Source organism: Artibeus jamaicensis, unplaced genomic scaffold (genome assembly GCF_021234435.1).
Source record: "Artibeus jamaicensis isolate MK-2021 breed Jamaican fruit bat unplaced genomic scaffold, CSHL_Jam_final contig_484, whole genome shotgun sequence".
NCBI classification, from domain to species: Eukaryota; Metazoa; Chordata; class Mammalia; order Chiroptera; family Phyllostomidae; genus Artibeus; species Artibeus jamaicensis.
Window position 1 is genome coordinate 895489 of NW_026521859.1, and position 13579 is coordinate 909067.

Sequence of the window (13579 nt, forward strand, 5' to 3'; positions counted from 1 at the left end):
TAGCTGGATCATGATCCTGAGTTGCCTGAACCTGTAAGGCTGCCTCTCAGTCAGGTTTTCCCAGTGGCCTCTGCCTGTACATGAATGCCAATGTGTTAGCTTATTAGGCACACATTCTGGAAGCATTCTGAAAGGCATGCGGCATTACAAGGAGACACTGCCTATTTTTCCCAGGAGTTTCATCCATGGGAAACAGGATTATCTAGGAGTCAGTTGATAAAAGTCATATTATTTTTTAAAATATTTTATTTATTTATTTTTAGAGAGAGGAGAAGGGAAGGAGAAAGAGTGGGAGAGAAACATCAATGTGTGGTTGCCTCTCATGTGTCCCCTACTGGGGACCTGGCCTGCAACCCAGGCATGTGCCCCGACTTGGAATCAAACCATCAAGACTTTGCTTCACAGGCCCGTGCTCAATCCACTGAGCTATGCCAGACAGGGCAAAAGTCATATTCTGAATGTGTGTGTACTTGAAAATAAGGAGGAAGCAATGGAATTGAAATACCAATGTCAGGTTCCTAAGTTTTGAAAATAGTTAATTTAGAAATATTTGTTTTTAATTGTGTTACTAAAAAATGTATGCTCCCTCGTATAAACTTAATATGCATTTATTTTAAAATCACATATTAAAAGGACTATTTTGTCTAAAAATCTCAGTAGTTTCTTTTCAAAATGTATTTGCTAAAAATACAAAACTAGTTTCTTCTAACTTTGCAAGAAGACCTGATAGACATTAGAAAAGCACAGTTCACAATAGCAAAGTGCTGGAGGCAACCTAGGTGCCCATCAGTAAACAAGTGCATCAAAAAACTGTGGGACATTTACACAATGGAATTCTATGCAGCAGAAAGAAAGAAGAAGCTCCTACCCTTTGTGACAGCATGGATGGAACTGGAGAGCATTATGTTTAGTGAAATAAGCCAGTAGGTGAAAGACAAATACCATATGATCTCACCTATAAGCAGAACCTAATCAACAAAACAAGCAAGGAAAATATAACCAGAGATGTGGAAATAAAGAGCAAACTGATGGTAACCAGAGGGGATGGGAAAGGGGATAACTTGGAAAAGGGTCATCAAGGAACATGTATAAAGGACCCACGGACAGAGCCAATGAGGAAAGGATGGAGGGTGGGAGGTGGGGTAGGTGGGGTAGGAGAAAGTTGTGGTGAGAAAATGGAGACAACTGTATTTGAACAACAATAAAAAATAATTTAAAATTTTTAAAAAGAAAGATAAGCAGCAATATATTTGTAAACTTCAATCAAATCTTTTCTATGAAATTGGAGGATAGGAATTAAAATAAGACTTTGGTCATGATTTTATAAATGTAGCTCCAAATGCACTTCTATTTACATCCACATATCTTGTATCTTTCTTTCCCCCACTACAGCTTTATTGAAATGTTATTAACATACGATATTGTCAAAGTTTAGCATGTACAACATGTTGATTTGATGCACTTATGTACTGTAAAATGATTACCACCTAGTAGTTAGTTAATGCCTCTATCACATGACATAATTGCCATCAAATTTTTGTGGTAAGAACATTTATGATCCACTCTCTTAGCAACTGTCAAGTTTATAATACAGCACCGCTAACTACTATAATCACCATAGTAGAATGGCTATTACCAGGGACTGGGTAGTAGGGAAATGGGGAAAACATTGGTTAAAGAGTACAACTTCTGGTTATAAGATGAGTAAGTCCTGGGGATTGAATATCTGGGTATTTTTTGCAGCAACCTTAACACTAAGACATCTATTACATTTATATGAAGAAAAACATATGTATTGACCTGCCTTTAAACAAAAAAGGCTGTATCTTTGGTTTTGTTGGATTTCAAGTTCTTCATTGATGTGGACAATCAGAGAGATCAGATGAGAATTATGGGCAATGAGGAAGAAAGGAAAATTTGTGTGACGAAGGTTAGGAGCATGAGTGGGAATACATGTGTGTGTTTCTGTAAGGGGTTTGTAGACACACATAAAGGACGGCGTCCAACATGGGTGTTGTGAAGCTCTTAGTCCTGCTTTTATGACCCAGATGACGAGAAGTCCTCCCCCAGACCCACTGGACTTCCACAGCAGTACTCCAGCACCAAGAGGTGTTTAGTGTGCACAGGCAAGGTTATCCTCCAAGGCTATGTGGGAAGCTATGCCGTTCAGGTCAATGACATTTTCTTTTTTTTTAAGAATTGGAATTTTATTGAGTCTCTTCCATTAAAAAAAATGAAATTTCACTAATATACAGTGACATTCTGCTTTAATATTATAAAACGGATAATATTGTTAATATGGTATTAACAATATTTTATTGTTAACAGTCATGTTAACCAATTCAATCATCCACAATATTCCTAGATTTGTATTCAAATGATATTTAGTTGTTTTCTAAAACTCAAGTCCAGGCTGAAAAGGAAGTTTTCAATTTTTCAGGTAATATAAAGATGTGTCAAATTTTTCTAAAATAATTTCAGTGAGCTATAAATAACATATTAGCTTTACAGGCAGAATATTTGAATACATGTCCATAGTTGTGAGGCAGTGACTTTGAAGGTTTATCACTTACTTCTATCTTGAGTTGTGTTCAACATGTTATTTCATTATTTTATTTTTTATAAATCATATGTAGCACTACTTAATATAGTATTAGAGCTGGACTTTAATGATACATAGTTTTCCAACATGAATGAAGGTTTCCACCTCATATGAACTATTTAAAGAGCAAGCATTCCTACAAGAAGTACTGCTGTGGCAGGATTTATTTTCCCCCTAGTTTTAAAAACTCAAAGCACACAGCTTATTCCTAACACAAATTTAATCTACCACTCTAATAAAATGTTCTGTTATTTTCTACTACCCCACCCTCAACAGCCTGTGTTCAAACTCCCCCAAATGAATCACAACTCCTGAATGTCCTGCCCTTCCTCACACTCATCACTTTTCCTGATAGTCTCCCTCAGGTAGCTGTTACTCATCCAGCGTGTTCTCATAGCAATTTGTTTATACTTGATCACTCTTCAGTGCCATTATGTGCTTTGTGCCAGTCTTTCTGACTAGACTTTGAGCTGCTGAAATTCAGAGGCTGCCTCACATGCATCTGTGTATATCAGGATCTCTCCTTATGTCTAACACATTGTAGCATCTCATGGATATATGTATTGAATGAATTGACATAAATAGTTACCTTGAAAATTTGATGGATTCATGACCAAGTTCATTTTATAACAGTCTGCTGTTAAAGTGTGCAGGGCAAAATGTAAGTCCTGACCTCAATGACTTCATAATGTGATGTTTCAGAAAACTGTGCCTTCATTTTTCCAGTTTGGAGGAGCTCTTAAGTAATCTCTTGGCATTTTCAATTTTACTTACTATCTTAAATCCCTGAAGATGGGGATGCCAAGCAGAATGTTAGTAAGCAACTGAGATATATTTGATGTTTGAACCACTTTTGCTAGTATTGCCTCAGTTACAAGGTAATAAGCTGTTAATGAAACTTGTTGGTACCCCTGTAAGTGAATTGAAAAAGCACAAGTGCAAATCAGGTTCTTATTTGACTACAGGTTTCAAAGTAGCAAATTGTATTCACTTAAACAAGTATTTTTTGAGCCCATGTATAAGATAAACACTTTGCTAAATTTGGAGGTTTCAGTACTGAACGAGGTAGCAGCAGTCCCTGGTGTTACGGATATTGCACTGTAATTCTGAGAAGGTAGTTCGGTGCAAGTCTGACACATGCACTACAGGATGACAAGTGAAGGCACACTTAGGAGCTCTAAAATGTGCCCGATGTGCTTGGGGCAAGGTCTTTCAGGGAAGGATCTTCGTGAAGACCAAGATATAGATAAGCTAATGCTATTGGAAACCAATGACTTGATAGTGCTTAGGTGGAAAAGGATGAAAGACTTTCTAGATGAATGGCATTAATGTCATTTGACACCTAATGTCTAGTACATTTGACATGCTGTGTACTTCTGTGTATTTGTCTATTTTTAGGCCAATATTTTCCAGTTATACTGGCTACACATTTACTTACCTGGGGTTTGACTCACTATCTGACCTCAAATTCTAGCACATACCATTTCAGGAGTTTATTTATCACTTCTGTCATCAGTTCTTTGTCACAATGCTCAAGCTAAAGGGCATAGTATGAAAAACAATGTATTTTGAGACCTTAAAAGTCTAAACCTGTGGATACCTTATACTGTATTTTTAGAACTATAAGATGTACCAGACTATAAGATGCACCTCAGTTTTAGAGGCCAAAAATAGGAAAAAAAAACTGAAGCAAAGAATGTGTTAAAATATTTAATAACCTGTGACCCCATTCTCAGTGAGCCATGTAAGCTACATTCAGGCTATAAGACACACCTCCCTTTTCCTCCCAAATTTTTGGGGGGTATGTCTTATAGTCTGAAAAATATGGTAAGTTCCCATTGATTTCTTCATCGTTTAATAAGTATTAATGAAATAGAAATAAAAAGACAATAGAAAATATTAATGAAACTAAATGCTGGTCCTTTGAAAAGATAAATAAAATTGACAAACCTTTAGCTAGACTCATCACAAAAAAAAGATTTCAAGAAATGAAAAAAGTTACACCTGATATCACAGAAATAAAAAAGATCAAAAAAGAATACTATGAATGATTATATACTAAAAATGGGGCAACCCAGAAGAAATGAATAAATTCCTAAAAATGCAGCCTCTCAAGATTAAATATTAAAAAAATGGCCCCAGCCAACCAAAAGGAACCAACCATAATTATGTTTCTCTCCCTCTCTCCTTCCCTTCCCCTCTAAAGATAAATAAATAAAATATTAAAAAAATAGAAAATTTTAATAGACCAATTTTTTAAGAAAATTGAATTAATTAAAAACATCCCAACAAACAACGGTCTAGGACAAGATGGCTTTAATAGTACATTCTACCAAAAAATTCAAATAATTAGTACTATTATCTCAAATATCTTCAAAAAGTAAAAGAGAGACACATTCAAACCCACTTTATAAGCATTACCCTCACACCAGAAACAAAAGACATTGTAAGGAAAGACAATTACGGCCAGTACTCCTGGATGAACATAGATGAAATAATCTTTAACAAAATATTAGCAAACTTAATTCAACAATACATTAAAAGGATCACGGGACATAATCAAGTGGGATTTATTCCAGGAATGCAAGGAAGTTTCAACATCTGCAAACCAGTAACAGTGCATACCATACTAGCAAAGTTAAAGATAAAAATCATAATATCATCTCCATAGATAAAGAAAAAGAATTTGACAAAATTCAACATCCAGTTCTGGTAAAAATTCTCAGCTAGTGGGTATAGAGGGAATGAACTTCAATATGATAAAGAATACACATGACAAGCCCACAGCTAACATCAATCTCCATGATAAGAAGCTGAGTGTTTTCCTCTCAGGACAGGAAAGAAGAAGGATGCCCACTCTTGCACTTTTCTTCAACATAGTACTGGAAGTTTTAGTCAATAAAAAGATAAAAAGATATTCAAATAGGAAAGGAAGAAGTAAAAGTATTTGTGGATGACATGATATTATATATAAATAGAAAACTCCAAAGATTCCAAGAAACTTAGGACTGATAAAAATGAGTTAATTTGCAGGATATAAAAATCAAATTACAAAATCTGTTTCTTTTCTATACACTAATATAAACTATCAGACTTTTAAAAAATCACATTTATAACTGTATCAACAAGAATAAAATACATAGGAATAAATTTAACCCAGGAGGTGACAGACCTGTACACTAAAATCTATAAAGTATTGATGAAAAAGACAAATAAGATGCAGAAGACAAATAAATGAAAAGATAACCTATGTTCCTGGTCCTTGGAAAAATTATATTACTAAAAGATTGATACTACTCAAAACAACCTACACATTTGATCCAAGCCCTAGCAAAGTTCCAATGGCAGGTTTTAGAAAAAAAATAGAATAAACCTAAAATGTCTATGAAACCAAAAACCTTGTATAGTCAAAGCAATCTTGAGGGAAGAAAAAAAGCTGAAAAGTGCCATGCACCCTGATTTCAAACTATATTACAAAACTATAGTAATCAAAAGAGTATGGCATCAGAATACAACCAGAAATATAGATCAATGTAACGATGCTGAGAACAGGAATTATCTCACACATATATGGTCAATTAATTACAAAAGAGCCAACTATATGTGATGGGAAAATGACAATTGCTTCAATAAATGGTGTTGGGAAAACTGGATAGACACATGCAAAAGAATGAAACTGGATCACTGTCTTACACTGTACACAAAAATTAACTCAAAATGGATTAAAGACTTGAATGTAAGAACCGAAACTATAAAATTTCTAGAAGAAAACATAAGCAGTTATCTCCTTGTCATCAGTCTTAAAGACAATAATTTGAATATGACACCAAAAGCAAAGAGAATAAAAAGAAACAAGTGGACTACATTAAACTAAAAATGTTCAGTACAGCAAAGGATACCATCAACAAAATGAAAACACAATGGGAGAAAATATTCTCAAATCATATCTAATAAGGAGTTAATATCCAAAAATACATAACAAGCTCATATAACTCAATAGCAAAAACAAAACAAAAAAAGAATTCAATTAAATAATGGACACAGATCTGAACAGACTTCTTCAAAAGAGGACATATAGTTGGAAAACAGACACATGCAAATTTCCTCAACATCACTAATCATCAGAGAAATGCAAATCAAAAGCACAATGAGATATTATTTCACATTTGTTAGGATGGCAATTATCAAAAACATAAGATATAGCAAGTGCTGGCAAGGACTTGGAGAAAATGAAACCCTGTACACTATTGGTGGGAATGTAAACTGGAATAGCCATTGTGGAGAACTGCATGGAGTTTCCTCAAAAAATTTAAAAAAATAGAACTATCATATGATCCAGCAATTCTCTTTCTGGATATTTAGCTGAAGGAAATGAGAACGCTAATTCAATAATACACATGCATCCTCATGTTTATTGCAGCATTATTTACAACAGTTGAGATACATACACTACATAGAATGAAATACTGTTCAGCCATAAAACAAATGGAATTTTGCCATTTGCATCAGCATGGATGGACCTTGAGTACATTATGCTAAATTAAATCCACCAGAAAGAGAGAGACACATATCATATGATCTCACATATTTGTAGAATCTTAAAATAACAGGTGGGAGAGGACAAAAATGGCTGAGGGGCTCAAACAGTACACACTTCCAGGCATAAAATAAAAAAGTCACAGTATGTAATGAACTGCATGATGAATATAGTTAATAACACTGAATTGCATATATGAAAGTTGTTAAGGAAGACCTTAAAAATCCTTATCAACAAGAAAAAAATTGTAACTATGTAAGATAACAGATGCTAACTATACATTGTGGTGATCATTTTGCCATATATACAAATATTGTATCATTATATTTTATACCTGAAATTAATATGATGCTACATCTCAATTGTACATCAGTGAAACTTAACAAGTATTTCTTAGTACCTGTTGTATAGTTAGGATTGTGTTTGCATGTAACACAGGCAAGAATACAGAGGTATACTGTTATAGTTATAGTCCTAATGCTCTGTGTAATAAGGTGCCTGACTCCATTTTGATGTGTGACCACTGATAGTTAAGTGCCCCCACCCTACCTTACTGTTCTGAGCTGCATCTGGGCAAGCTGGTAACAAAGCCCAGGCACTCTCTCTAGTGGTACTGGTGAGGTAGTTCAAACAGTGCCACCACCATCAGGGATATTCAAATGGAGCAGGAACCCGTACCTCAGTACCTTGGCTGTATCCCTGAGCCACAATTGCACCCAGGGCCATTTACAAACCCTTAATTCTCACAGGCCATTTTTGGATCTGCTCAGATATCTCCCCCATTCTGCGCAGAAAGATTTCACATGTAACACACATCCTCATATCCTCTTGGTGTGTGAAGCCTCACTGGTCTCAGCATCTGAACTCATTTGGGCGGAGGCTCATTTTATTTATGTGAGTGATCACACACCCTAAATGCTACCTTTCTGCTTCACCATGATGAAAACATGTCATCTTTCATCTTTACATTGGTTTCCTCATCATTCCTAAATAGCTTCTTAGCTCTAGTTCTTACATTCACATTCAAGGACAAATGAAGGGGCAAGAGCTTCCTTGCTGCTTCTCTCTTTTTAGAAGGAAAATTGTAGTTTCCCCACTGCCATTTGCCAGAATTGTGTCACATCACTATACTTAGTTGTTAAAGAGTCAGGGAATTCATTTTATTTCAGCATACTGCCGTCCCACACAAAGGTTTAGTTCTATATATGGAAGTGGGCGAGACTGGATTCTGGATAAGCCACTATCAACATCAGGCCAAATAGGGCTCCAGTTGTACTATGTACTAGGGATATAACAACAAGTAAAATCATGAATGCTTCTTTATATAACTATTCGATGGGGGACTCAGAAATTATCATCAAGTGATGATTACATGTGTAATAAGTGCTATGAAGGAGATGCTTATCTTTGTCTAGCAGTGTGTGGAACAGAGTAAGACCTTACTAGTTGTGTCCGTACACAGGACATGGTTCGGGAGATGAGATGTGAAAGAAGAACTAAGGTGCTAAATAGTAGAAGAGGAGGGAAAAGACCATTTCCTGTGAAGAAAATACCATGTATAAAGACCCATTGGAAGTTAGGGGCATGATGCATTTGGGAAACTCATAAAAAGGTAGTGAGGCTGAAGCATGATAAAAAATGAGGGAATATAAATGTTTGAACACATTTGATTAGTAAAGAGCTAATGAAGTATAATATGAATTCAAATGGGCAGATTCTAAGAAGTTATGGTTTTAGAACTTTGAGCCTCTTCTACAACCATGTGATCAGTCTTGAGACACAGAATTCACTCTCCCCATCAATATACTTGTTAAATAAAATAAGATGAAAATAAAACATGATTGAATTACTTAATGGGAATTAATTTTATCATGCCATGAGATGTCATTATTCTAATAAATGTTTCTCAGATAACATCCAAATAACATTCCTGAAGACTAAACACATAAAGAAGAGAGAGATTAATCTTTTCTCCAATTGACTGGCTATTAAGGAGCATTTAGAATGAGAATCATAGTTTTTAAAAACTTTTAAAATTTGAGGTTCTGGTAATGGGGAAAGGAAATGAATGGTCAACTTCCTCCCCATTTTTGGCCATAAACTTGACGTTCTATGGTTGGTTGAGGGGCTGTAGTAACTATAACAAGAGAAAAATGTCTTTGTATCTGGCTATTCAAATGTCTCTTTGTATATGGGTATTCAAATGAGTAGGGAGGTAAAAAATTTAAAATATATTCCAGAAAATAAATAGGGTATAGTAACAAACTAGGAATGTTAATTATTTACTATTTACCCTTCATTATACATGACTTTATGTTGTTAAGTGCTTTACACTGGGTAACAAACTGATATAGAAGAATCTAAAAGACTGCACAGATAAGAGTAAGGGGGAAAATCATCCTGTAGATTCTACTTGACTTTGCAAAATGTTTAGTAGGCTTAGCATTTGCTATTCAGGGGTCAACCTAAAAGTAGTTCATGAATAGTTGGAATGGTGGCACCATTTTCAAAAGAAAGTGAATGTATTGAGAAGAACTTATATAAGGCCTAATCCACAGAACCTTTTCTGGACACAGTTAGAGAAAGCAGCTATATCTTCAAAGTTCTTTGTGAGCCTCAAATCACCTAAAACATAGTCCACAAACAGCTGATGTGCAGTTTTTTATTGATTTGTTTTTTTTTTCAGTATATAGGACTTTTTCAGGAATATGAGCCTTGCCTGGGACAATAACCTATATTAGGAGTTTACAAATCTACAGTTCTTTGTAGAATCATGTCAATGTGAACCAATGGCAAGTACTTAGTATGGAATAAATATGAGTTTTATTGACTCAAGGTGCTTTGCTCCAGCTGTCAGACACAAACCAGACTCTTTAGCTATTCTTCACCCTGAATTCATAAAGAATAGCATTCCCAAAGGAAAATTTTAATTGGAAGCATATTTTACCCCTATAATGCAAACTCAGGGTCACCACAGGTAACCTGGAAGATTGCTCTACCATATGTTATCCCCAGAAAATGTATTCCTCAAATATCATGATATACAAGGGGCAAAGATTACATAAGTCTTGAGATAAACTTCCTATCAAGTCAGTTTACAATAACCGAATGGTTGGGTTTCAAATGAAGGCAGCACGCAATTTAGAGTCTAGCATATACAAAAAAAAAAGAATATTATGTTATCCACCTGTCTGAGTGCCTGTTATTTTTATGCTAAGGTTTACCGTGCACTTCAAGATATTTAAGGATCTATATATCTTCATATATTCTGGGAACCAGAGAATATAAGGCTTTTTATTACAGTAAAGTACTATTCATTTTAATAGGCTTTAAGTTTGTTAGTAACATAATTTCAGGTCTCATAAGAAATGGAAGAAATATTAGCAAAAGCTCTTTTATACATTAATAGTTATTTGTAAGTATATTTAAAATATTTTTGAATGTTGATGTATAATTTATTAAATATTAAATATAATTTTAAAGTTTCACAAGGAAATTTTTAAAAAGTGAAGACTTTGAAAATTATAATTTGTCTTAAATTCTCATAAAAATCATATAAAAATATTTTCAAATTCTTGCTGTATAATTTTCCAGGCATGAATACTTATCAAGACTAGTGATAACTATTATATAGTATAAATTAACCACACTATGTGATACTATGTACTAGTCAGTTTGGGATGATGTAACAAAATATTGTAAACTCAATGGCTTATAAAAAAACAAATTTCTACCTGGCTGGTGTAGCTCAGTGGATTGAGCACAGGTCTGCGAACCAGAGGATCACGGTTCAGTTCCCAGTCAGGGCACATGCCTGGGTTGCAAGCCAGTTCCCCGCAGGCCAGTTCCCAGCAGGGGATGCACTAGAGGCAACCATACATTGATGTTTCCCTCTCTCCTTCCCTTCCCCTCTAAAGATAAATAAATAAATATAATAAAAATAAAAGTTAAAAACAAAACAAACAAAAAAACCAACAAAGTTCTGGAGGCTGAAAGTGCCAGTATGGTTGAGTTCAGGAAAGACCCTCTCCCAATTTGCAGACATCTGGCTTTTCATAGTAACCCATGTGGGGAAAAGAAAGCTAAAGAGCTCTCTGGATTCTAACAATGGCATTAATCCCATTCATGAGGTTTTTCACCCTCAAAATGCCATTTACTTCCCAAAGTTCCCACCTCACCTCCTAATATCATCACATATGGGGCTAGAACATCAACACATGACTTTTGGGGAGATTTCTACCATTCAGTCTGTAATGGAAAATGAAAGCCTAAGTAATAATTTCCTACTGCTTTTCTGTCAGATTCAGGGTACCAAGTACAGAAAGTGAAAATAGGATATGCCACCAGAATGCTTACTGCTGCCATGATTGATATTTACAAAGGTGTTTGTGTAATTATATATTTGAGCCATTTCCACCTGACCTCCTGCTTTATGAGAACAGAATCTTTGTCAACCTCCAGAGCCATCAAAAGAATTGGACATAATAATGACTCAATATTTATTCTAATTCTAATGATCTTGCCCTCATTAAAGAACTACACTGGAGAATAATAATGGGAAAGCAAGAGCAATTTTCTATACCAAAATATATAGCATCCAGAAAACTATTTTAAAATATTTTATTGATTATGCTGTTACAGTTGTCCCATTTTTTCCTCCTCTTTATTCCCCTCTTCCCTGCACATCCCCTCCCACCAGCATTCACCCCCACTTAGTTCATGCCCATGGGTTATATAGGTAAGTTTCTTGGCTTCCCCATTTCCTATACTATTCTTTACCTCCCCTGTCTATTTTTTACCTACCACTTGTGCTGCTTAGTCCCTGTACCTTTTCCCCCAATCTCCCCTCTCCCCCTCTCTGCTGATAATTCTCCATGTGATCTCCATTTCTGTGGTTCTAGTTGTTTGCTTAGTTTGTTTTTGTTTTGCTTTTTTTGTTTTTTGGTTCAGTTGATAGTTGTGAGTTTATTTTCATTTTATGATTCATATTTTTATCACCTTTTTCTTAGATAAGTCCTTTTAACATTTCCTATAATAAGGGCATAGTGATGATGAACTCCTTTAACTTGACCTTATCTGAGAAGCACTTTATCAGTCCTTCAATTCTAAGTGATAGCTTTGCTGGATCCAGGTTGTAGGTCCTTACTTTTCATCACTCTGAATACTTCTTGCCAAAGTTTCTAGCCTTCAAAGTTTCTTTTGAGAAATCAGCTGACAGTCTTATGGGAACTCCTTTGTAGGTAACTGTCTCCTTCTCTCTTGCTGCTTTTAAGATTCTCTCCTTACCTTTAATTTTGGGCAATGTAACTATAATGTGCCTTGGTGTATACTTTCTTGGGTCCCACTTTATGGGACTCTCTTGACCTTCCTGGACTTCCTGGAAGGAAGTCTATTTTCTTTGCCAGATTGGAGATGTTCTCTTTTAGTATTTGCTCAAATAAGTTTTCAATTTCATGCTCTTTCTCTTCTCCTCTGGCACCCCTGTGATTTGGATGTTGGAATATTTAAGGGTGTCCTAGAGGTTCCTTAAGCCTGTCTTTTTTTTTTTTTTTGAATTCTTGTTTCTTCATTCTTTTCTGTTTGGTTGTTTCTTTCTTCCTTCTGCTCCAAAGCATTGAGTCACAGTTTCCTTTGCTTCATTGTTGGTTTCCTGTATATTTTTCTTTATTTCACTTTGCATAACTTCATTTTTTCCTGTATTTTGTGACCACATTCAACCATTTCTGTGAGCATCCTGATTACCAGTGTTTTGAACTCTGATAAGTTGTCTATCTTTTCCTTGCTTAGTTCTGTTTTTGGAGCTTTGATCTGTTCTTTCATTTGGGCCATATTTTTTTGTCTCAGCATGCCTGTTAAGTAGTAAGGGGTGGAGCCTTAGGTATTCGCCAGGGCAGGGCAACCCATGTCTCTGTGTTGTGGTGCTGTATGTGGGGGAGGGGTCAGAGAGGGAACAATGCCACCTGCTCAGCTTTCAGCCAGCTTTCAGTCACTTTCCCCAATGCCCACAAGCAAATTGGGCCCTTCTGGTGCTGATTCCCAGATGGGTGTTTTTGTGTATGTTGTAGGGCCCTGCAGGTCTCTCCAGTGAACTCTCCTGTGAGGCTGGGAGTTTCTCCCACTACCACAGTCTTCGCATGTTTTTATATCCAAAGATTTTGAGGCTTTTTTTCCCCACACTGGAATCCTGGGTTGTGTGGTCTATCTTGCTCCTCAGTTGTTCCTCTCAATTTATCCTCATGCAAATGTGGGTACTGACTACTACATCAGCCACCACCTCTCCCACCCAGTCCTCCAGCCACTGCCTTGCTTCAAGTCCTCTCCACCCCAGCTGCCCATCTCCACCCCTCCTACTGGTCTGGATTAATATTTCTTCTTTAACTCCATGGTTGTCAGGTTTCCATACAGTTCAATTTTCTCACAGTTGTGGTTATTTTTTGTTT